Consider the following 26,853-nt stretch of genomic DNA (forward strand, 5'->3'; position numbering starts at 1 on the left):
CAGGAGAAGGCCCCCGATGGTCTAAACAGGTGCTCTATCTCTTGTAGACACACACACAAGGCACCCTCTGTTGTGTGTGGTGCTGAGGTGTTAGAGTCAGCCAGGAGAACAAGGAACTCTCAGGCCCAGGCACATGCACCCCACACCCCCAGGAGCTCAGAGCAGTGAGGCAGACATTCACCACACAGAAAAGCACGGAGACCCGTCGTGCTAGCAGAGAGCCTTCTTTCCTGCACCATCTCCAGCTAAAACACAGCACAGTAAAATTGATGTAGACAATGACAACCTGGGACAGGAGAAAATGGATGAATTATGTCCTGGAAACTTTGCATAAGACGGCAGGAAATTGGAAGGTATATTTCAAAAAGATTGTCACCAAAAAAGTGTTCAAATTTAAATGCCTCTATTAGAAAGGGTTAAAATCTCCACCATCCAAAAAAATCACTTTCCTGGAAGAGTCCACTCATGATTCTGGATAATTGGCATTTTATTTGGCAATTCCTCCCTTTTTTCTACAATGAGGAAAAACTGAAAAATTCTAACCATGATTTTTCTTTGTACCTCAAAATCTGCTTGTCAGTCTTCAGATTTTTGGGAGTTGATTTAGGTTCCAGTCCCCAAGATAGGCTAGAACCAATGTTTATTGAATCTTTACTGTGAGCCTAGACTGTGCGAAATATGTTATAGCAACTGTCTCACTCAGCACTCAGAGCTCCTCAGCGAGGCGGGTGCTGGTATGAGGCCCAGGAGACGGACGAGGAAACTGAAGCCTGAGGAGGTGGATTAAGCAATGCAAAGCAGAGCAAGAACCATGGCAGGCTCCAAAGCTGTGTCCCCTCTGGCTCCCGAACCCAAGTATCCAACTGCTGTGAAGGTGGGAAGGAGAGGAGACCAGCACAGAGGGCCCAGGCAACTTAACAACAAATTGGCTCTCACAAGAAAGTCAGGCTGGCTATGTGACCAACTCCCAGGCAACTCCTCTCTCAGCTAGCACTCAGACATTCATTAGGGCCCTGTTAACAGCAGTCCTTGGTCCCCCATCTGATTCCAGCAACAGCTTTGGGTCCCTTCAGCAAAGACAACACTGTGCAGAAGAGGGGACTTCTCTCACTGGGTTCTGAAATGGGAAAACAGAGAGCAAGGGGAGGCAAAAGGCACTCATGCTTAGCCACGATCCATGTCTTACTTCATCATAGGTCTCCTGTTAAGTCATCTTTTTCTGACAGAAATTTAAGGGATACTAGCACAGATTTGTTACATGGATATACTGCACAGTGGTGAAGTCCAGGCTTTTAGGGGACCCATCACCCTAACAGTGAAGGTTGTACTTACTAAGTAATTTCTCATCCCTCACTGCAACCTCCCATCCTTCCCCATATGCAGTGTCTAATGTGTACGTGCATGTGTACACACTAGTGAGCACCCACTTATGAGTGAGAACACTTGGTATTTGACTGACTTGCTTCACTTAAGCTAATGGCCTCCAGTTCTATCTATGTTGCTGCAAAAAAACATGATTTCCTTCTTTTTATGGCTGAATAGTATTCCATTGTGTGTATGTACCACACTCTCTTTGTCCAATCACTTGTTGATGGACACACTTAAATTGACTGCATACATTTGTGGTGTGAAGAGTGTATGATAAACACACAAGTGCAGGTGTCTTTCTGACATAATGATTTATTTTCCTTTGGTAGATACTCAGTAGTGGGGCTGCTGGATCAAATGGTAGTTCTATTTTTAGTTCTTTGAGAAATCTGTCTACTGTTTTCCATAGAGGTTGTACAATTTTCACTCCAAAGCTGAGAGCTGTCGGAGGTAGGAGTAGCCTCAGTGTTTCGGCAGGCATCTGTCAGAGATCCCCTGAAAAGGGGCTCAGCCACCACTGTCAGCTCCTGCATGCCCCAGCACCATCCCCTGCAGCCGCTCACTGCCACCCTGGGCCCTGGACCCCTCACGGGGAGAAAACACAGAAATCACAGGAACCCTCACAAATGCCACGGACAACCATCCCAACTCCTCCAAGAGCAGGCAATGCTCAGCCTGAGAAGCTGGCCCTGGAGGAATTTAAGTGTGGGCTTTCAGCTATTTCTAGTTTTTATTTGTTTCTGGAAAGGAGGATGAAAAAGAAAGGGAGGAGTTGAAAGGGGGACACTGAAAGGCCTCCTTTCTATTGTTCCTCATCATTCAAAACTCATTATTGCCTCCTAGACTAATAATCCTGCCAGGAGTCCCCGGAGGGCATCCAAGGGCGCCCCAGATCTGGCCTTGGGGCTCTCAGCAACCACCCAGGCTCCTCTGTCTGCCCCAGGGGCACCTGCTTCTCACCTTGATTTCTCTCTACTGATCCGAGTAGAAGCAAGCTGAGCTGCTGACATTTATCAATCTTACTTAGACAGAGGGGCCCAAGGAACACCACAGGAGTTAAAGGGAGGTGAAGGCAGGGGGGAGTCCCAACTGGGTATGAGGTCTTCTGTGCTCTCACAACCCTGGGGCAATGCAGAGCGCAACAGTGGCCAGCACTGTCGGGGAAGACAGGACCATTAGCATTAAGTTATTCACAGAGAAGCTGGATGGCTTCACATCACCATCTGGATTCACATCACCATTCAGGCAAGACAGAAGTAGAGACAAGAGTGCCAGCCTCCGAGACTTCTGGTGCCATGCTGTCCCCACACCCCACACGCTGCTGTGGCTGGGAAGGTTTCCTCCTTCAGTATGTGAGTAGTATTTCTATGTCTGGGGCTATGCTAGTACTTGGACGGTCCTCAGCCCTTTCTTCCCACACTGGTGCCTTTCTAACATTGGGCAACCCACAGTGATTTAACCTCAGAACCTCTCCAGCTGCAGTGGAGCCAACCTCAGAAACCCATCAGCCTAGGAGGAAACAGCAGAGTATCGTCTGGGCACACAGAGAGTCGTCAGTTCTCACCATAGATTTTATATTATTTATTCTTACAATCTAATAGTAATCTGCTCTGCTGGCCAGAGAGTTTGAGCTGCCCCAACAGATTTGCAACAAAAGTATTAGTAAAAGAGGGAACAAGCTTGTTCTTTAATACTCTAGAAAGAAAACCAGGCACACTGAGTAGAAGTACGAGGTTCTACGTATTTTTTAGCAGTTGTAATGTTTATCATTTTTAGCTGCTTGAAAAGAGAATGTGATGTCTTGGCAGAGAGAACCTTTCTCCAGAAGCACTGCTTTGCTTTGTCGTGAAGAGTAATCCTTCGTGCCTCAGCCTCCCATGCATTCCATTTGGGGAAGAGTGTGGAGGCTCTCCCACCCTGCCAGCACCAGAGCAGGGACAAAGACAGACAGGCAGCTATGGTTTCAGCCTCCTCCACCAGCCCAGGCCGGAGCATGAGCTGGCAAGATGCTCTGAAGTTTCCTTCAACGTTCTGTTCCACAATTTGGCAGTTGATGCTGACGTATAATGCGGCTGCCTCCCTCCCTGAGGTTTCTCCAACAGGAACACTGAGTTCCTGACTCCACGCTTCCCTCTGTTCTCTTCCTTCTGTTCTGAGCATCAGCTGTGGCTCTTCTAGTAAAAGGTACCTAAGGCGTTCATGAGTATATCTAGGGGTAAGCAGACGTCACCTACCTTAAGCGCATGCAAGACTGATTAGCATTCAGTCTCCATGTTTTGTGCATGGCCAACACTCTCAGTAAGATTTCAGAGACTCACCCGAGGTGAGCGGCTCATATTCTCCTGCCTCTGGCTCCCATGAGTGTGAACTATTTAGTGATCAGTGCACAGTGTGACTCAGTCCTCTTAATTATTGACCATCAAAAAAAAAAAAAAAACCCAAAGACATATCCAGGTGAGGAGAGGAGGAAGTCGTATCATACCATAAAGCTCTGCCCAAGACAGACCTGTTTCCAAGCCAGCAGACACAGCTCCACCCAGGCCATAGCTCCTCTGAATACGCCAGCCCCTCTCCTCTGCCTTCTCGCCTCTCCCCACCATTGGCAAAGTGTTGTTCATCCCCAGTGCAAAGCAGTTTGGCTATGTCATGTCGACTTAGCTCAGCCCTCGTTCCTTGAGCAAACACAGCAAGCACATATCCCGGGAGGGTACTGCTGGGAGCCAGGCAGCAGACAGGTGGCTTGTCTACCAGGTTGCGATGAGGCAAAGGACAGAAGTGAACCAGCAGGGGCATAGGTGTTGCCAAGGCTGAGAGTTGCAGTCCTGGAAGACTTCCTGGATAAGGGGACATCAGTGCAGAGCCAAGATGTTTCCTGGAGGAAGAGTGTTCCAGATGGGGGAGATAGCATGTGCGAAACATGGAGGCAGGGACAGCGGCAGCACAGGACAGGGCTAGGGTGCATGGTATAGGAAGGGAAGGAGCAAGGAATAGGGCAAAGAGGCAGGAAGGACTCGGACCGTCAGGCACACAGGCTACTGGAGACTGCCTCTTGCTCAGCATGAGACAGAGAGTGGCTAGCAGCAGTTGAGCTGAGCATGACATGCTGTAAGAGCCCTCTGTCGGTTTTCAGGGATGTAAGGTGTGAGTTCAGGGAAGGGGAGACCAGGCAGGGGGCTTGCAGCGAGGCCAGTGAGAGATGATGGCAGCCTGGGGAGCCAGGCAGAGCTGGATGCGGTGAGAAGGGCTGGCTTCTGCACGTACTTTGAAGGGGAAGCTGATCGAATGTGTGACGCACTGGGCGAGCAGCGTGGAAGGAAGAGATGAGTCAAGCATGACTTCAGTGTCGGGCGGCCAAGCATCATCCCGCCCTCCTCCTCCAAGAAGCCCATCCAGGCAGCTCTCTGAACAAAGGTGGTGCCTCTTCAGGAAGAGCTAGGGTGTGAGCAGCTCCTGTAAAGGATGGGTCTCCACTGTCTGTCTTTGGGCTCCTCTTCTCTCCTCTTTCCTAAGAGGTGGAGGGAGTTGAACCGCCAGTCTTCTGGCAGGAAGACATTCAAAGGAAATTTTTCCTAGAATTGTGAGTAACAGAGCTGCTAAAAATGAGGCTTGGCTTTACAGGGCACATACTGGAAATAAAGGCTATTAATAGGTTCCTGCAGGACCGTTGCAACACTGAAACCGGCTCCCAGGAGGCCAGCCTCGCCCAGCGGCGCCCATGGGGGTGAGATGCAGAACTCCAGGCCTTCTAAGCAGGGCAGGGAAAGAAAAGTATTTCATAGACTTGCCTTAGGAGTGCAAAAAGAGTCAATAACCTTTTCCACCCCCAGTGTAAGGCGAACGGACCCATGAACTGGTGGGAATATTTGAACACACACAAAACTGAAAGGTCACAGAGCAAAGCTGCTAGGCACTTCCTGCCCATTCCACCTTTGCATGAACAACACAGATGGGGGCTTTGACTCCCTTCAACACATGACTGGCACCTAATGTGTGCAGACACTGGGGGAGCCCTGCTCCCCTGGGACAGCATCTGTGAAATCCACTGTACTGTTGGGACCAAGGGGGAAATCAGGCAGCAAGAATGAGAGTACCTGAAAAACAACCCATTTCTCTCAAGCAGCAAGAAGCCAAAGGAAAAAAAAAAAAAAAACATGAATTCTTTCTGAGCCCAGTTTCCTCATCCATAAAATGGGCATAGTGCTGCTTACACTGGTGTTGTGAGCATCAAATGAGATGACATCAAAAAGGGGCAGCTCCCCGTGAGGAGCCGCGAATGTGAGTTTGCCTTCCCGGTTGCTAATGGAAGAGGAAAACAAAGAGTTGGAGTCAAGGGGGCCTTGCAGAGCCTGGGAGTGTAGGAGGAAGCTGCTGTAGTGGGCTGTTTTCCAGTCTCTGGACGGCGGTCACATATTGAGTGCATGCCCTCTTTCCACCTCCCACCAGAGCACCCTCTGTGCCAAAGCAGTATTGCAGTAGTGCTGCATGGAATTCATCCAGCACACAATGAACAGAAACTGCCTTTTGCTTTCTTCTTTTTTCTTCTTTTATCTTGCAGACTTTTCATGTTTTCTCCAGAAACAGAGGACCCCGGTTCATCAAGGGCATTCTTGGGATGCCAAGACTCAGGACCCCATGTGGTCGCCCATCTCTTTCCTCTGCTCCCCAGTTTCACCTGCGTCTCACACAAAACCAGAAACCCCTTGAGCAGAAAAAGAGTCTGTGACCGAATCATGGTTTCCATTTTTTTTTCCCCTCTTGGAAAAGATTCGGGAGGAATCTAAGTATCAATGTAAAATTCACAGAATCCCAAATCCACTGAGTGAGCAACAGATGAGGGAAATTGCTCCACATCCCATGGAGAGGAAATGAACAGGACTGGGGAGGAAGAATGTGCTGCGTGGTGGGAACACTGTTTTGATTCCTGATGCTGCACATCTGCCACGTTTCTGCGCAGAGCTACCAGCCCAGGCAGACACTGAGGACCCTCCTCGCGCACTGGAGCTGCGGCCTCGGCAGCTGTGGGAATGCGGACAGGAAGCAGGGGACCCTGGAGGCGAGAGGAGGAGGACATCCTGCGGGGATAGATAAAAAATAACGGCCGGGCTGTGGGAACCTCTTCCGAGCAAACACGTGAGCCCAGGAATTTCCTGAGCCAGAGATCTGACTCCAGTTATTTGTTGTAACTGATTATTTGTTTTCCTGGAGATTTTGCATAATTTTGACAAAGGGAAAGGAGATATAAAGCCAAGACATGCAAGACTACCCTTCTGAAGCCTCTGCTCACAGAGCATAGAGATGCAAGGCTGTGATTCAGAATGTGGGGCCTCCAGGCTGGGGAGGGCCACCCTGCAGGGGCCCAGGAGCAAGCGGAGTGTGCCCCATAGACCCCTCCCTGAGGCAGAGGGACAGCAGATTACTTGGCCCCAGACAAATTAGGTGGCACGTGCTGGCTCCCTCTGTCCAGCGAGCCTCTCCCCCAACGTCATCCAGCCCTTGGCCTCCAGCAGGCAGAGGAGATCATGACCAGGAAGCAATTCATCACCATCCAAGGCCTTAGGAGACTCTGGCTTTCCTTTGAATTTCCAAGAAAATTGCTCCATAATTTTTATCAAGACTTATAATTTGCCCATCTCACCCTACACACTAGAATTTTAAGTGACGAAGTACATGTGGAGACTTATTTTGTAGTCTTTTAAGCTAATGACCAAATGAACATTTCTGGCCTCACTCTTTCAGCATCTGCCCTGACACAGGTTTAAGGGGCTGCCATCGCCAGAAAGAGGTGGGCCTGGTACTGTCGGTGAATGTGCATTCTGCTTCCCCTAGGCGGGGCTGGGCATGCTGGGACCTCCCCTGTGAGGGGACAGTGGAGCTCTCAGGGCAGACCCATGTCCCTGGCATCTTCCTTCTGATGGTCCTTTCCCTTGCATCGGGATCCACCTTACAGGGCATCTGGCCTGGTGTCTGCACATAGTGAAACGTGGCTGAGTGTCCCTTGCATTAAATGCATGTCCTTGGGATTGCAGGTTCCCTCTCCTCTTCCTTGTCTTTCCCAAGAAACCCTCCACCTTCACGACATCCCGCTAATATCTCCATGTGGCCATTTCCTCACAGGGTCAAGTGTGCTGGGCCACCCCCCTCTGAGGCTGCAGCTGCATCTCAGGTTCACATTCTCACCACGGCCGTTCTACTGATGGAAGCCTCATTTCTATTTGCTCTAGGTATTACACCTATTTTATTTTTCTTTAATGAAATCCTCCTCACTTCCATCACCTCACTGCACCCCTCTCTTCAGAGCTTTCCTTCTCTCCCCTCCTCCCTCCCCATCTTTCTTCCTTCCTGTCCCCAAAGGCCAGGCCATGGTGCCCTCGAAGGACACGACAGGGCCCCACGTGGACTGGGAAGCTGGCCCTGGTCCAGGGCCCCTCCAGCACAGCCTTTCCCCCAATGGTCTTAGGCAAGTGCCCCACAGTGTGTATCTGCAGCCATCTCTGCCCCATGTGTTTATAAATTCACCTTCTGCTGTGGATCCCTGTCAACCGCAGGTCCGCCCAACACATTTCGCCCTGGATCTCACTGGGTGGACGTGAACATCCACCTGCACCACAGTAAAGGAAAAAGGACAAGGTGGAGTTGCGGGGGGAGGGGGTGGTTCTTCCCACAAAACACAGAAGCATCACAAGAATAATATTTGTTAAAAAGCCTCCAAGATTTGATGCCGAACATCTCTCAAGGCATCTCCTGATTTCCCAAAGCTGATGGAAATATTCTGAAGGTATTAATAGAATGCAGATGTTGGAGAATGCGACTTAGAATCCTACTGAACAAATGACCCTGTTGGGAGGCCGTTTGCAGTCTCCCGGGACATTCCACAGAGGGCCCAGCTGATCATCTCATATTGAAACAGCATGTCCCAGCATTCCAGCTAGAAGAAGCGGAACAGGGCTCCTCCACCAGATATAAATCACAAGGCAAAGGGCAACTGAACTCCTTCAGTCCTGCCCTCCCTCCTTCCCTGGTTCACCCTCCACCCCCTCCCCCTCTCCCGCCCCCCAAGGAAAACAGAGCTTGAGTAAGAGGCTGCCAAGCCAAGCCACGCAGGCGCCAGACGGCCGAGCACGGCACACACGGCGGCCGTTTGGGAGGCTCACAGCTTTCGGCACTGCGGCCCTGGTGTTTTTGCTTCACTGCAATTTGTTTCTGATCTCCAGTCAAGTCCTTACAACGCTGGGATCCTCTAGAGAGTTTATACTTTGACCTCTTGACAATTAACACCAGAGGCCAAGAAAAAAAAAAAAAACTCGATAAGAGAGAAACTCGATTGGTGGGAGGTGCAGGGTGGGAGGATGGGCGGGGGCCTATTGCTAAAGTAAATGCGTTACTTGTGAAATTATTTCCCATCCAATAAAAAGAATGCAGTGTCTTTAAAGAGAGAGTTGCCAAAATGGAAAGAAAGTCTTCTTTCAAAGACTGCCAAGCCTGGCGATCCTCGGTGAGCTGTGTGTTCAGGAAAGGACACAAATTAGCCAGGCTGGGCAGCTGGCCTTGCTGCAGGAGCCCTGGGACAGAACCTTTCACAGCTCTGTGTGGTTATGAAAGTGTGGGCGAGCCCGCCATGTCCTCTGCATGGAGGCTCCGTCCAGGCCCTGCCACTGCCCACCCAACAGGGCAGACCTGAGTGCTGGCCAGAGCTGTGGTCCGGGGTCCCCAGCTACCAGGCTACCATGGGTGATGGGAGGACATAGGCAGTGTGGGAGGCCATGTGTCTCACTTCTCAGGCAAGGCACGAGGTGGTTGGGGCATGGAGCTGGACACTAGAAAAAGCTGGGTGCTGCCTAAGGTGCCCCCCGGAGGTAAGGATCCTGACCCCACAGCCTTCTGAATGGCCTTCCAGCCCTGCTGAGCACAGGCACCTGTGTCCCTGGGGACCCACCAGCTGTGTGGACTCAGGAGCAAAGGCACCGACGACACACGATCAGTGCCCAGCCTGGAAGCAGGAATGTACCCTCAGAGCCACCCAAACCAGGAGCCCCTCAGAGGACAGGGCAGGGCATGAGCCCCAAAACAAGGGGCACGAGAGGGCCAAGCCAGAGTCACAGCTCCCAGGTGGGACAATGCTTCATGTAAATCTGCTCTTTCTTTCAATGCTTTACCCTCATTCCAAAGACAGTCTGTGTTGGGAGCTTGGCCCGGGTTTGAAGGAAGGGGCCAGTGCCGTCTGTGGGCACCAATGGGGTGATGTGCACATGGCTGGCTGTGAGAGCGGCCCTTCTCCCAGGAGACAGCAGTGGAGGAGGCCCCGGGGCCATGGGCTGTTTGTCGTTAGCCACTGATCCCCATAGCAAACAATGAAGAGCACAAATAGGGCAGGTGCCACCCGCATGTGGGTACGTGTGCAAACACGGAAGAGCCAGCCAGCAAGGGAGGCAGGTTTCAAAAAGAATTCCCAGTTAAAACAAAATCATCAAAATTATGTTCTTTCTTCTGAAATTTATCGGAAAGCAAGATTATTACTATCCTGAGCAGCTAACTGTTTGGGCTTCCTTAGAAAATAAAACATCCCTCAATGGAGGATGCCTGCCGACGTCCATGGGCGCCAGCGCACATGGCTGAGGCCTGTGGAGGGCCCCACTGCCCGGAGGTGAGGGAGGGGAAGGGGCCATCTGCACACTCTGTGGGGACAGAGGCTACTATGAGAGCTGAGGAGAGAAAGTTAATCATGTTTGGGAATCAAGGCAAGCCGGCCGTGGAAGTAGAATTGAGACAGCAGAGCTACTCAAGCAATGAGAGCAGGACAAGTATCTTTTGGCAAGGGAATAGCATGTGCAGACACCTAGAGAGGAACAGGGTCACTGTCCCCAGCCTGGGATGCGGAGCAGGTGGGAGCTGGAGAGAGGAGGATGCTATGGAGAGGATCAGGTCTGCAGAGCAAGTGGGCACTGGACCACAGACCATTCTCCAGACCACTACACCTATCAAGGATGCCATCTTTTTTCATTTTTCTGTTGTAGTAAAATATACTTGACATACAACTTACCCTCTTAACCATTATTAAGTGTACAGTCCAGTAGCGCCAAGCACATGCAAAGCGTTGGGCTGCTGTCACCACCAGCCATCTCCAGAACTCATTTCATTTTGCAAAACTGAAACTCTGTATCCATTAAACAATAACTCCCCTTTCCCTTTCTTCTCTGCCCTGGGCACCCACCATTCTATTTTCTGCCTCTATGAGTTTGGCTATTCTTGGTACATCATGGAAGCAGAATCATGCAGTATTTGTCTCTTATGACTGGCTTATTTCACTCAGCATATATCCTCACGGTTCATCCAAGTTGTAGCACGTGTCAGCATTTCCTTCCTTTTCAAGGCTGAATCATATTCCACTGTACATACAGGCCACATTTTCTTCATCCATTCATCTGTCGACGGACACATAGGCTGTTTCCACCTTCTGGCTATCATGAGTAGTGATGCTATGCACATGGGTGTGCACATACCTCTTTAAGATCCTGCTTTCACTTCTTTAGGGTCCATATCAGAAATGGACTTGCTGGATCACAGGGTAATTCTATTTTTAATTTCTATGGAAGCTCCCTACTCTTTTCGGCAGCAGCTGTGCCATTTTACATTCACACCACGTGCAGGGGTTCCAATTTCTCCACATCCTCTCCAATACTTGTTGTAAAGATTAGACTTTTGAAGAGAAAAGCCCTGCTGGATTTTTAAACGTCCGCTGTGGATGAGGGAGTTCCTCATACTCCTTAGTTCACGCCTGGTGCAAGGACCCTTTTGCTGTGATTTTTAAATTCCGTTGTGTCCCATATATCACTCTCATTCCTTTCTCCTTCAAAGGCAGTGTCTTTATGGTGCATTTCTTCTTATTTGAATGCGTTCTTACAAAGTGTGTTTTATGGTCTTGTGTGCATGTATTTGGGATTGATGTAAACGATTGTGTATTTCATCTTGTTTGTTGCCTATTTTTTTAGCCAAGTGCTATGTTTTTAAGACTGTCCCAGTCTCTATGTGCACACCGAGTCCTTCGCAGGACACGTTTTCCATGGTCCGAGCACACCATTTTCCACTCAGCCAGGCCTCAAAGGCCAGCATCCAGGATGCACCAAGTTCACATCCCCCACAGAACACCGTGATGAACATCCTCACACACATCACCTCCAGGACCTGCCTGAGGATGTCCACAGAGCCCACTGCTGGTGGTCTTGCATTTGATTTGGTTAATGGGCCAGGTCCCTCTGCGCAGCCACCAGCAGCACACAAGGCCTCCCATCAGTGATCCAACGAGGAGGAAGCTGGGGTGGGGGTAAGCCTGATGGAAAGCTGAGCTTGCAAACCAGATTAGAATTTAGACTTTGGCTTCTAAAGAGTAGAGCCATTGAAGGATTTTTAACCAACTCCATAAATAAGGTAAATAATAGCACCTTTTATATTCCAAGTAATCCTTAGGCAAGGCCTTTCTTCTTGTCACTCTCCTACCCAAGCTACTGCTGATGACTGTGATTCCCACAAAAGGGCAACGCTCTGAGATGAGAGGCTCTGCCCCACACTCCCACCCCACCCACTCACACTTGGCCACTTCTGCAACCTTTAAAACATGTATGTCAAAAGCAATTTTCTAATAAGAATCAAGAGTAGAGGCAAGGATTAGAGCTAGCCACACTTGGGTGCCATTTCAGTTCATGTCATGTCAACCATGCCCACATAACTGACTGTACACCTAAAACCATAGGATGAGTGAGAACTTAACCGAGAATGAAGACGGGATCAGTGAAGAGGATGAGGGGTGCGTTCCAGAAGAGGTAAAGTCTCCTGAGCTAGACACTAGAGTCAGAGCCACCATAAAACAGGAGGTCAGAGGGCCACCCTCCCTGGGGCCCCTTCTGCACAGAACATAAAAGGGGACCTTGCAGGGCAGAGGATACAGCCACACAACGGAGATGCCCAAGACAGTGGGACCCACCTGGGCCACACAGCATGAGGATTAGGAGCAAATAAATTATCAAGTAGCAGTCTGGATCCTTTGCTTACTCACCTGGCTCTCCTCACCTCTTTGTCTCTAAAATGAAGACAGCAATCGTCTCTGTTTCTTCTGTTCTGAGGATTTGTAAGCTCCTTGTGCCAGGCACTGCTCCAGGTGTGAGGAGGTTCAGTAATGAGCAACCCAGACCAGGTTTCCATCATAAGGAAGCCTGTACCCAAGACAGGGGAGACAGCAATAACAATCGTTAGGCCCCCACATCTCAGCTATGGAAGTTCAGATGTTCACTGGGACTCTCCACGCCTTACAATCTAGGTAATATTTTATACTACCTCTATCCTATGTCCTGTGGAAGGAAGCCAGTGGTCTCCCAAGACTTTCTGAAAATATATCCCCTGGAACTTCTCAAGGTTGTTCTGCCTCTTTCTGCCTACCCTGAATTCTTCTTCTCTACTTAATATACTGGTCAAATATTTCCTTGATTCACACACACATGCACACATACACACATGGCAGTGACAGATTTCACTGAGAACCTTAGAGCTATGGTGGGGCTTATAGAGAGTCAGGGCAAAACTTTTCCTTTGGGTCATGTTTGCAATATTTCTTCTGCCACTGGCTATGTTGCTCAATCCTTTCCATTTTGTGTCCTCTAGTTCTCCCCTTTCTACTTTCCTTCAACCCTCATGGAGGTGATATTGCTACCCCAATGGGTCCAGAAGGTGTAACCCCGCCCCCCACACACACACACACACTGCAGGGGGTGTGGAGGGCAGAGCATCGAGCCAAAACAGATTATTCTCAAGCCTTGCCTGGTTTTGGACTTGCTTGGAACCCTTCACCCCTTTTTCTTCCCTACTTCTTCCTTTTGGAATGGGATTGTCTGTCCTAGGCCTGCCCCACCACTGCACATTGGAAGCTCATAACTTGTTTGGTTTCACAGGCTCCCAGCTGAAAGGAAATGTGCCTCAGGAGCCATCATACCTGTAATCTCACCCACGTCTGATATTTAGATGAGACTTTGGATTTAAATTTCAAAGTCAATGTTGGAATGAGTTAAGATGTTTGAGGTCGTGGGATGGAATTAATGTATTTTGCACGTGAGAACATGAAGATTGGGGGACCAGGAATGAAGTTTCATGGACTGAATGTGACCCCCAAAATTTATCTGTAGAAATCCTACCCTGCAGTGTGATGGTTCTAGGGCGTGGGGCCTTTGGGAGGTCATGAGGATCAGTGCCCTTGGCTTATTTCTGCCCATCCCTCTAATGAAACATCCCAGTGTTTCAGTAGAAGCCAGGGGCACAGAGTCTCATGACCTTAGGGCCCCAAGTGGCCCCTGCACTGGACTTAACAGATGGCTGTTCTGTCCTCACCTCTCTTGGACCTCCCCATAGCTCTGACACTGTGACCACACCTTCCTTAAAATGCTCAACTCTCTTGCCTTTTATGTCCAAAGCACCCAGACACTCCCAGGCAGGGCCCCTGGAAGCTCAGGATCCTCCCCTTGCACATTAAACTTGGGGCATTTCTAGGATTGGCCTGGAGTCCCCTTTCTTTCCCTACTCTTGAGTGCCAAGGGTCAGCACACCTTGTCTATGGGGGTCAGGTGGCCAATCTTAAAGGGTCTTCTTGCAGCTGCCCACAATGGCAACCTCAGATAGCCAATGTGCAAGCAAAGGAGAGTTCCAATAAAACCTTACTGACAAAAGCAGGTAGCATTTGCCAAGCATGGCTCCATACCTTCTTTGAGTACAGATCCATTCTCAAGGCTTCAAAATGACTCGGATTTATAGTTTCCACTCAGGCTTCTCCTCTGAGCTGCAGACCCATCCTTGCCTCCTTGGACACAGCTTCGCCAGGCTGACCTCGCGGCCTTCCACTGCCCACACGACTGTCTTGTGTGTTCCATCTCAGCAATGAGGCAGCCATCCTGGCAGGGAAGCCAGATGCCCAGGCCAGCCTGAACCCGCGGCCCCCGCCCCTGTGTTCGACTCCAGTGTGGATGCGCCCATTTACTAGCTAAGAGTTACAGGAGGTTTGCTCTCCACTCCAACCTCACAGCACTTCCCAGGTGGTGTCGCGTGCCCCCGAAGGCAGCCTCAGCCCACGCAGCTGCAGAACCTAAGGGCATGCACCAGCTTCCCTGCAGAACGCACGGTCCCTGGGTCTCAGAGCAGACTCCGACCAGCAGGGCAGGTCCCACCTCCTCCTCCTGGCTCCATCTCAGACCACGCTCCAGCACCCCCATCTACAGTGCCCCGTCCTCCCTGCTTTACTGAATTTATTCTCATCTTTCAAATCTCAAGTCAGATATATTAAATTCCCCTTCATATGCTCTGAATATACCACACATCTCTTCTTCCATTGTATATTTATTGTTTTGATCAGGGGTCAAAAAACTACAGCCTGCGGTCTAAAGCCACCCTCCATCCCTTTCTGAAAATAAAGTTTTGTTGGAGTTCAGCCTGTCCTGCACTTACATGTGGTACAGATGCTTCTGCACCCCCATGCAATGGCAGAGCTGGGCGGTTACAACAGAGACGAGGAGGCCCACCAAGTCTCAAGTCTCTGCTGTCTGGCCCTCCACAGAAAACATGTGCCAGTCCCTGGTTTTGCTTATTTGGTAAGTCTGTCTGCCACACCGGACAGTAATCCAAGGAGGCTGGAGACCGTGCATGTCCTTCACTGCAAGAGCTTCACCGCCAGCGGCAGGGCCTGAACTCAGCACTGGCTGGCTGGATGCAGAATCAGATCCGCCACATCACCAGGTCACGCGTCCCACCCTCGGCTGTCTCCTAAGCAAAGACCCAAAACATTCACTTCACACTCTTTTTCTCCCTAGCCTCTCTGGTAATGCCTGTTCACTCTGCTGGCTGAGGCTTGTTGACAACCCAGTGCTCTTCTAAAGATGAAGGAGGCAGTAAATAAATTGTCTGAGCACAGGGGCTGGTTGTCTAAGTGTGAGTACAGCAATCACATATGAAGTAAATATCACCTTTGCAGAACGACCACGCACATGGTCACACATACGGTGGCACAGCCTGTGAGGGCATCTGGGCATTTTGCCTCACTTTACAGAAGAGAGAACTAGGCTCAGAGGGTGCTACAATTGGAAGGAGTCTACTCTCATCTGGCTATGAAAGCTCTTTCCTTTTTAGCACAACGTCTCCAAAATGTGTGTTTATGAGGAAAAACGGGGACCTGTGCTCAAATATGATTGGAATGGGGGGCATACGCCATAGCCCTCATGGAGGTTCTACAAGAAAGAAGTCTGCCTAACATTTCCAGTGTGTTTGGCCTCAGTACTTTTTCCCACCAAATACCCAGAACCCCTCTGCAGAGACTGGTGTTCTATAGAACGCACTGGGAGAAACACCTACCTTTAAGAATCCAAGTCCATACCTATTGCTGTGGCCCTGAGGAGAAGATTTGGGGGAGAGGTGTCTCAGCCTTCCTTTCTATAAAATGCCTTCATCTCCCAAATCACCCCATTGCACCATTCTCTCAGCACAATTGAGTTAAACTCTTAAGAAAAAAGCAATTTCATTATCTGAGCAAAGTAATTCTCCTATAATAGAAATGACAGAGATAATCCTTTGAAATGATTTTTGACGTTTAAAAGAAGAAGTTGCCTACTTACATGCAAGTTAATATCAGACTACACCTCATTCACCTGGGTGATGCCCCATGAACACCTCCTTCACCCTCCATGTCCATAAACAGGAATCAGTTTTGCAACATCCTCCTGAGATGCTGCTGACAGCCTCCCCCAGACTCTGTTGCACCGCAGTGAAACTCAGGTCATGACTCACACATGATATACTTTGTTCCTCACTCATTCATCTCTCATCCATCTTTATATCACCCCCGCCTCCTGCCAGTGTTCAAAGAATGCTCACTGAATGAAACTGAAAGCCTTTCGATTCTTATCTCACAGGTCACTGGCCAACAAATATTTCTCAAAAACCTCCTATGTGCTCAACCCCACGCTAGGCCAGAGTCCAGGGGCTCACAACCTATAGGGGGAAATAGGGGAGCCACGATGGTCCAGAGGGCGCTATGAGGAATGTCATCTCATCATCATTAATGAAAATGACAATTTTCTGAGAAATTGGGAGAGGTCTCACAGAGGAGACTGGAGCCCCTTACAGGGCCAGAGGAGCTCTGCTGGACACACCAAGGGCAGGGTGAGTAGGGCTGAAGGCAGGAGGGGCACCGGGAATAGCTCGTGGAAGGGCAGATAGACCACCCTAGGATATCCGGACTTTGTCCTATGGGTAATGGAAGCCATGGAAGATTTTTAATCAAAGCAACATGACTAAGTCTCTGTTTAGGACAAAACCTAGTCTGGAGGAAGGATTGCAAGGGAGAAAGCCTCTTTATTTGAAAAGGCACTGGAAGGAGGCTGCAGTGTTCCTAAGCAAGTATTCTTGGATCTCCTGTGAGACACATGCTGTCTAGGCAAAGCCAGAAGTCGGGGGTAAGGTGCTGCTGAACACGGTGACGGTGCCATCGCCTCTGAGACTGCAATCTTTCCCAACAGAATGAGGCAGAGAGCTGGGAGTCAAAAGGGACCTGCTCTTGCCCAGGCTTCATGTTCATTCTCCACAAGGAGTCAGGGCATGTGCCCGATGGTGGTGACGCTGGCGAGGTCATGGTGATGACACTGGTGAGGTCACCATGGCGCCCACAGCAGCAGGAGGGTGCCTGTGCCGGGCGGCACTGCCCCGCCCTCGTGGCCAGGGACAGGAGCCCTGCAGGATACTGGACAATACTGGGAAGGAAAAGGAGGGAATCCTCGACCTTGGGCCAGAGCCTGGCCACACACCACTGAACCCTGAGTGTCTCGACAGGTCTCAAGAAAAAAATAATTATTGGAAGCTGACAAGGCAGTGAGTGAAAACAAAAGATCCTATCTGGTAGGAAATAGGATAAAATAGAGAGAAATTTGTTTTGTTTCTGGAGATAAAATAAGCAACAGACCACTGAACTCAGGTCAGAAGTGCACAGCTGCCTGCCCCAGAACTGATGGCAGACACAGAAGGAAGTGTGTTGGAGGTAGGTACAAAGAAGAAGCTATTTTGAGGAAAATCATCTTACACCCAGTATGGCTCCTCTCTGCTGGAAGGCGGCATCCTTGCAAGTAGACTGACCAGATCCCTCAAGATGAAAAACATCCCAGGCAATGCTGGCGCATGTGAGAGCTCTCCAGTTTCTTTGCGCAGATTCCTCCTGGAAAGCAAGCAGGGGCCTGAATGATGCACACTGGCCTCTTCCTGAGTGGATTCCCTCACCGAGTCAGTGCAGTTGCCAAGTTTCCACCTGGCTTTGTGCTGCGTGGACCCAGCTCTGGAGGTGAAAACCGCGATCAGAGGAACCTCTGGGAGAAGAGCAGCCTCACCCGGGACCTGAGCCATTTATAACACAGGTCAGCCTAATGGCTGCAAGGTCCTTTTGTTTGGAAAAAAACAAGCTTTGGGCCTGTGGGATTTCCATGTGCTTTGAAGTTACTGTTTATGCAAAAGCATTTTTGCTAGCAGTAATTGACTGATGCTTCTTCAAAGTACTTCCCAATTACCCAGAGAGCTTGGAAACGTGACTTCGAGAAGAGACGTGTGGCCCCCGCATCTGGTTTGTGTCTAGGTAGTTTCAGAAGTGGACTCCTCATTGGCTGTGTCCTTTCTCATTTCATCACACATGACCCTCTCCTGCATATGTCCGGAGGGTTTTCCCAACAGGGTCCATTACCACTGGGAAAGCCTTGAAAATTGAATGCTTCATTATTTGCTTCCTGGGCAGATACTGTTTCCAAAATGCAAAGTTGTCTTCGCTCTGATAGAGGTGGTCTAGGCATGATCTTGGCCACTTTGAACATGAAGCCCAGTGGAGCATGCACAGTCTGACTTGTCGTACGGGGTGGATTCATGAGGCTGTCACATGAGGAAGTGATTGAGAGGATCAAAGCAATTATTCAAGCCAGTCTTGGCAAAAGACGCAGGTATTACAACAAAGGTCATTTGAGGCTCACAGAGAAAGGTCATTGTCATGGTAAGAGAGCTGGAAAGTTGACTTGCCACTAATTAGCCATGTGTGAGCCCAACAGATTTTTTAAAATAATATATAGTAGCTTTATTGAGATATAATTCATGTACCATACTATTCACTCATCTAAAATGCAGAATTCAATGATTTTAATATATTCGTAGAGGTGTCCGATCAGCACCACAATCAATTTTCAAATAGTTTCACCATCCCTAAAGAAAACTCGACCGGGTTTGGTGGTTCACACCTATAACCCCAGCATTTTAGGAGGTCAAGATGCACAGATCACTTGAGTCTGGGAGTTTGAAACCAGCCTGAGCAACACAGCGAAACCATGTCTTTACAAAAAATGAGCCAGACATGGTGATACGTGCCTGTAGTCCCAGCTACTCTGGAGGCTGAGGTGAGAGGATCTATTGAGACCAGGAGGCAGAGGTTGCAGTGAGCTGCAATCACACCACTGCATTCCAGCCTGGGCAACAGAGAGAGACCCTGTCTCAAAAAAAAAAAAAAGTTTTAAGAAAGAAAAACCTGTACCCGTAAGCAGTCACTTCCTATTTACAACCAACCACCCCAAACCTAGGCAACCACTAATCTTCTTTCTGTCTCTGTAGAATCCAGGCATATTTTAATATGCCTGAGCCTCAGTTTCCCCATATGTAAAAGACAGGGAACTGGAATGTGTGGATGCTAAAGAAGCCCTCTGAAGCCTCTATTCCTTTAACACCCCTAAGACCTATTATCATATAATAACCAGTTTTTCATGTGATCTCGAAAAATCAGGCTGTGGTGCTGGCCCTGGCTTGGATTATGTTATTCGTTTAGTTGAAAGAGTGTAAGATTTGCTTGAGAAACCAAGGAGCACATCACATCCCATTTCACTGATAGTCACAGGCTCCACTCTGCCACAGATCTCCCTCTGGAGAGTAGAGTCCCTGCGGGGGACCCTCAACACAGATTACAGAGCACAGTAAGAGAATCGCTCACCAAGGCTCCAGGTGAAGAGCACTGGTCACACTCTCTAAAGAAAAAAAAAAATAGACTCTTTTAGAGGTAGGACAGCACCTGTTCTGGGACACTTGGTCACCATCCACTCCCAGCCTAAGGGAAGGCTCCAAGTGGAAGCAGTAGATTGGGAGGTGATTTTGTTAAATTATTTTAAAGTGAACAATTAGGTGGCGTTTAATACACATGGTACAACCACCACCTCTCTCTAGACCCAAAACATTTCCATTACTTCAAGGTAAAACCCCTTACCCATTGAGCAGTTTCTCCTTATTTCCCCCTCCTCTCAGCCTCTGAAAGCCACCAATGTGAGCTCTGTCTCTATGGATTTGTCTATTTCATATAAATGGGGTCGTGTATTATTTATCATGTCTGGCTTCTTTCCCTTAGCATAATGTTTTCAAGGCACATCCACATTGCATTGTGTATCTGTATTTTATTCCTTTTTGTGGTTGAATAAAATTTCATTGGATAAATATGCCACAATTTGTTTATGCATTCTTCTGTTGGTAGGCAGACTTGGGTGGTTTTCACCTTTTGGCTTATGTGAATAACGCTACTATGAAAATGCATGTTACACATACTTGTTTCTGTACCTGTTTTCAGTTCTTTGGGGTATATACTAAGAAGTGAAATTGTGGGGTCAGACAGTAATTCTATGTTTAACTTTTTGAAGAACCACCACACTGTTTTCCACAGAGGCTGAATCATTTTACATCCCCACCAGAATTATCTTTTGTTGTTGAATTGTAAGAGTTCTTTATGGATCCTGGATACCAGATGCTTATCAGATGTATGATTTCCAAATATTTCTCCTATTTCATAGGTTGTCTTTTCACATCAAAGGATAATGTCCTTTGATGCACATTTTTTAATACATACAAGGCCCAGTTTATCTAGTTTTTCTTTTTTGTACATGCTTTTTGTGTCATATCTAAAAATCCATTGTCAAATCTAAGATCATGAAGCTGTATCCCTATGTATCTTTCTAGGCATTCTATGAGTTTAGTTCTTATATTGAGGCCATTGATCCATTTTGAGTTAATTTTGTATATGATGTGAAGAAGGGGTCCAACTTCATTCTTTTGCATGTGGATAGCCAGTTGACTAAGGGGTCCAACTTCATTCTTTTGCATGTGGATAGTCAGTTGGCCTAGCACCACTTGTTAAAGAGACTATTCCTTCCCCATTGAAAGTCTTGGTACCCTTGTTAACACTCAATTGACCACAAATGGTTTGTTTCTGGGCTCTCAATTCTATTTCCTTGATCAATAAATCTATCCTTATGCGAGTACCACATTGTTTTGGTTACTGTAGTTCGTAGCACTTTTCAAATGGGGATGTGTGAGTTCTCCAACTTTGCTCTTCTTTTTCAGGATTGCTTTGGCTGTTTGGGGCTCACTGAAAATCCATATAAATTTGAGGGTCAACTTCTCCATTTCTTCACAAATGTTGTTAAAATCTTAATATTGATTGCATTGAATCTGTAGTTTTCTTTAGGTAGAATTGACGTCTTAACAAAATTGTCTTCCAATCCATGAATATGGATTTCTTTTCCATTTATTGAGATCTTCTCTTTAATTTCTTTCAGCAATGTTTTGTAGTTTTCAGTGTACAAGTATTTCACTTACTTGGTTAAATTTACTCCTAGGTATTTTACCTTTTGGATGCTATTGTAAATGGATTTTTAAATTTTCCTTTTCATATTTTTCATTGGGGGAGTATAGAAACACAACTGCTTTTTGTGTGGTAATTTTATACCCTGCAAATTTGTTGAAATCACTTATTAAATCTAGTAGCTTTCTTAAGAATTCTTTGGTATTTTCTGCATACACATTCTATATGTAGAATATAGAATATATTCTATATATACATTCTATATGTAGAAAATACTTGTATATGTATATGTAGAAAATATCGCTCTGTGAAAATAGACATAGTTTTCCTTTTCCACTGTGGACATCTTTTTTTCTTGCTTGATTGCTGTGCCTAGAATTGTCAATACAATATTGAATAACAGTGGTGAAAGTGGGCATCCTTGTATTGTTCTTGAGTGGGAAAGTTTTCCGTCTTTCACCATTGATGTGATGTTACCTGTGGGTGTTTCATAAATGCTCTTTGTATCATTTAGGAAGTTTCTTTATATTCCTACTTTAATGAGAATTTTTATTATGAAGGGTGTTAGGTTGTGTCACATGCACTTTCTGCATCAGTTGTGACCATATTGTGCATTTTCCCCTTTGTTCTAATTATGTGGTATAGTACATTGATCGATTTTACTATGTTGAACTACTTTTGCATTTTTGGAATAGATCCCACTTGATCATTGTGTATAATCCTTTCAGTATGCTGTTAGATTCATTTTACTTGTATTTTGTTGTATTTTGTTTAGGATATCTGCATTTCTATTCAAAAAGGACGTTGGTCTGTATTTTTCTTGTGATGTTTTTATCTGGGTTTGGTATAAGAAATATGCTAGCATTATAGAATCAGTTAATAAATGTTTCATCTCTCACATTTTAGAGGAGTTTGAGAAAGATTGGTGTTCTTCTTTAAATGCTTGCTAAAATTCACCAATAAAGCCATCTGACCCTGGACTTTCCTTTGGTGGAAAATTTTCCTACTACTGATTCAATTGTTATACTTGTTTATAGGTATCTTAAGATTTTCTACTTCTTCTTGAATCAGTTTTGATTATTTGTATGTTTTTAGGAATTTGTCCAATTCACTTAGGTCATCTAATTGGTTGGCAGACAATTATTCATAGTATGGTCTTATAATCCTTTTTATTTCGCAAGATCAGTAGTAAAGTCCCCATTTTCATTTCTAATTTTAGTTATTTGTATCTTCTCCCTTTTTGTACATCTAGCTATTAGTTTGCCAATTTTGTTGATCTTTTCAAAAAACCAACTCTTGGTGCCATTAAGTCTTTCTGTTGGTTTCTATTGTCTATTGTATTTGGTTTTGATCTAATCTCTACTATATCATTTTTCTGGCTAGCTTTGGGTTTAGTCTGCTCTTCTTTTTCTAGTACCTTTAAGTATAAAGTTAGGTTATTAATTTGATTTCTTTCTTCTTTTTTAATGTATGCATTCAGGATTATAAATTTCCCTCTGATCTTTACTGCATACTACAAGTTTTGGTATGTTACATTCTCACTTTTATTCGTCTCAAAGTATCTTTTAATTTCCCTTATGATTTGTTCTTTCACCCCCTGGTTGTTTAAGACTGTGCTTAATTTCCACATATTTGTGAATTTTTCAGATTTAGCCTCTGATAGTGATTTCTAGTTTTATCCTATTGTGTTTGGAAAGGATACTTTGTATGACTTCATTTTTTTGTTTTGTTTTGTTTTGTTTTGTTTTTTTGAGATGAAGTCTCACTCTGTCACCAGGCTGGAGTGCAGTGGCACGATCTCAGTTCACTGCAACCTCCATCTCCTGGGTTCAAGCAATTCTCCTGCCTCAGCCCCCTGAGTAGCTGGGACTACAGGTACTTGCCACCATGCCCAGCTAATTTTATATTTTTAGTAGAGATGGAGTTTCACCATTTTGGCCAGGATGGTCTCGATCTGCTGACCTCGTGATCCACCTGCCTCTGCCTCCCAAAGTGCTGGGATTACAAGTGTGAGCTACCATGCCTGGCTGACTTCAATATTTTTAAATTTACTGAGAATGGTTTTATGTTCTATTCAAGAGCATGCTGTGTGTGTCCTTGAGAAGAATGAGTATTCTGCTATGGTTTGACAGAGTATTCCGTATATGTCTCTTAGGTCTACTTGGTTTATAGTTATTCAAGCCCTCTACTTCCTTGTTGATCTTCTGTCTTCATATTCTATTCATTACTTAAAGAGGGATATTGAAGTCTTCAACTATTATTGTGAACTGTCTCTTTCTCCCTTCATTTCTATCAATGTAATTTGGGGCTCTAATCTGATATATATATGTTTATAATTGTTACTTCATGATGAATTGACTATTTTATCAATATATAATGTCCTTCTTTGTTTTTGGATGAAAGTCTATTTTGTCTGATACTACCCTTACTTTCTTTTCGTTACTGTTTGCATAGAGTAGCTTTTCCATCTTTTCACTTTCAATTCATTGTGTCTTTGGATCTTTGGATCTGAAGTGAGTGTCTCATAGACAGGAACTTTTTTTAATCAATTTTGTCAATACCTGCCTTTTGAAATAGAAAGTTTAATCCATCTACTTTTTAAGTAATTGAATGTAGAGAAGGAAGGACTTACTAATAAAGAAGTACTTGCTCCTGACATTTTGCTATTGTTTTCTCTATGCCTTTTTTGTCTCTCATTTCCCCCATTATTATCTCTTTTATATGTAATTTTCTGTAGTAAACTATTTTGATCCCCTTCTCATTTTCTTTTATGTATATTCTTTAGATTTTTTTGTTACAATAGAAAATATAATTAACATCTAAATGAAATGTAATTTAGTTTTAATTTAATTTATAGCAACTTAACTTCAATAGCATGTAAAAACTCTGCTCATGTACAGCTCAACTGCTGCCCATTTATGTTGTTGCTGTCACAAATTACATTTGTATACATTGTATGCCCAGTAGTACATGTTTATAATTATTTTATGCACTTGTCTGTTAAATCATGTAAGGAATTAAAAGTGGAATTGAAAACCTAAAATATAATTATACTGGTTTTTATATTTGCCTATGTAGTTACCTTTCCTGGAGATATTTATTTCTTCATATGGTTTCAAGTCACTGACTACTGTTTTATCATTTCACTCCCTTTAGCATTTCCTATAAGACAGGTCTATTGGTGGCAAACTCCCTCGGCTTTTGTTTATCTGGGAATGTCTTAATCTCTCCCTCATTTTTGAAAGATAATTTTGCCAAATACAGAATTCTTGGTTGACAGTCTTTTTCTTTCATTTGACTTTAAATGTAATCCCCCTGCCTTTTGCCCTTCATGGTTTCTGGTTAGCAACTAGAAGTCTACTAGTAGTCTTACTGGGGATCTCTTCTATTTGACAAATCACTCCCTCCTTCTATTTTCAAGATTTTTTTTTTTTTTTTGGCTTTCAACAATTATATACCATGTCTAATGTGGATCTCTTCAAATATATCTTATTTGGAATGTGTTGTGCTTCTTGGATTTGTAGATTCATATCTTTTATCCAATTTGGGACAGGTCCAGCCCTTCTTTCTTCAAATATTCTTGCTGCCCTCTTGTTTCTAGATCTTTTCTTCTTATTGGATGCCCATAATGCATATGTTGGTTTGCTTAATGGTGTTCTACAAGTCCCTTAGGTTCTATTCACTTTTCTTCATTCTTTTTCTTTCTATTCCATTTATAATCTACACAATCTAAATTGTCCCTTCTTCAAGTTCGCTGACGTCCTTATGTCTGGTCAAATATACTGTAGAGATCCTCCAGTAAATTTTCTTTTTTTGAGATGGAGTCTCATTGCAATGCCCAGGCTAGAGTGCAATAGCATGATCTTGGCCCACTGCAACCTCTGCCCCCCAGGTTCAAGCGATTCTCCTGCCCCAGTCTCCCGAGTAGCTTGGACTATACTGGTTTTTATATTTGCCTATGTAGTTGCATGCCACCATGCCTGGCTAATTTTGTATTTTTAGTGAGACAGGGTTTCACCATATTGGCCAGGTTGGTCTCGAACTCCTGACCTCAGGTGATCTGTCCATCTTGGTCTCCCAAAATGCTGGGATTACAGGCTTGAGCCACCAGGACTGACCCAGTAAATTTTTCATTTCAATTATTATCCTTTTCACCTCCAGAATTTCTATTTAGTTCCCTTTTGTAATTCCTATGCCTTTATTGATATTCTCATTTTGTTCATACAGCATTGTTCTGGTTTCCATTAGTTCTTTGTTTATGGTCCCCTTTAGCTCTTTCACCATATTTAAGACAGATGACTTAAATGTCTTTCTAATAACTCCAGTGGCTTGACTTCCTCAGAGATGGTTTCTGTCCATTTATTTTATTCATTTGAATGGGCCACATTTAACTATTGCTGTTTATGTGCAACCTTTTGGTTAAAAACTGGAAATTTTATTTAATTATGTGGCAACTCTAGAAGTCAAATTATTCTTCTCCTTTAGGGTTTGCTCTTTATTGATTGAAGGCTGCAATAATCTGTAATCTATTTGTGCATTGAGTTTGTCAAACTATCTTGTTTCAAAGACTGTATTTCTTGTCATGTGTGGTCAATGAAGGCTCTGTTTCTTTAGCTTATTTTCATCCAGTATTTTGATAGAGATTTCCTTGAATGCCCATAACTGAAAAATTTAAAACAAACAAAAGATCTCTCCTCATCTTTGCAAACTGACTGTGCTGGGTCACTCTTTGAACATTTAACTGATCTGTTTACAATTCTGCCTCAGCCTTCATTTTCTGCTGGAACTGAACCTACAAGTCAGCCAGAAGTGAAACCTTTAAATCTTTAAAACTTGAGTCTTTTCAGTGCATGTTTCCTGCCCTGGGTGTACATATTGCTTTCTAAATTCCCCAGTGTACATGGGTACTTCTGAATGCTCTTAATTTCATGAAGAAACTCTATCTTTCCCTCTCAGGGAAACTTAAATGTTCAATTGCATGTCTCAACTATAATCTTTTGCCCAGGATATTATGGATTATTTGTTTGCCATTCAGTGCTTTTGGGCAATGGCCACTGCTTTTCTACCCTAAATCATTTCTGAGTGAACAAAAACAGAGACAAACATCTTGTGTCAGTCCTTCAGGTAGCCCCTAGACGGGTGAGAATAGGCAAATACAAAAGTTTGCAAATAAGATCCTAGAGTCAGAGACCAGAATTCCACCCTGGAAATGCAAGCTGACTTCCTCAAAACTGCTGCCAAGCTGGAAACGGGGTGGGGTAAGAGCAAACAAAAATGCCACAAAGTTTTCCTCCCATTTTTTTAAAGTTGTTTTTTCCTTGATTCAGCATTCTTTTGGTTACTGTAAACCTTTGACTGTTTTCCAGAGTTCTCACAGTTTCTGCTTGTTTTTGACATTTCTGTGGTGGGGCAGGAGCTGCCTATGCTTCCTCTGCCATTTTGCTAACCTACCCTGCTGAGAGGGGATTTTTCAGAAGAGTTTTTGTTTTAATGGGGAGGAAGGGGTTCTATGATATTCGTGCTCCTCAAGACACACATACCTCAAGCCAAATGAGGGCACTTCACAGGCCCTGTGGCACCATGAAAGGCCTGTCAGAGAGGTCTTGGGGAATTGGACAGTAGTGACTACCTCTTGTTGAAAAAAGTCTAACCATGATCGGTTACCTAAGCTGCCCTGGTGGCAGAGCAAGAAGAACAGTCTAGAGCAGGAGCTGCACATCTACTGACAGAGCAAGTAATAGCTCATATCTCCATGAGCAACATTCCACAGTGCTGCTATTAGAGCAAAAGCTGAGAGTTGGTCAAAGTGGTCAGGTAGACCATGC

This window comes from Mandrillus leucophaeus, unplaced genomic scaffold (assembly GCF_000951045.1).
Source record: "Mandrillus leucophaeus isolate KB7577 unplaced genomic scaffold, Mleu.le_1.0 Scaffold1169, whole genome shotgun sequence".
Classification (NCBI taxonomy): domain Eukaryota; kingdom Metazoa; phylum Chordata; class Mammalia; order Primates; family Cercopithecidae; genus Mandrillus; species Mandrillus leucophaeus.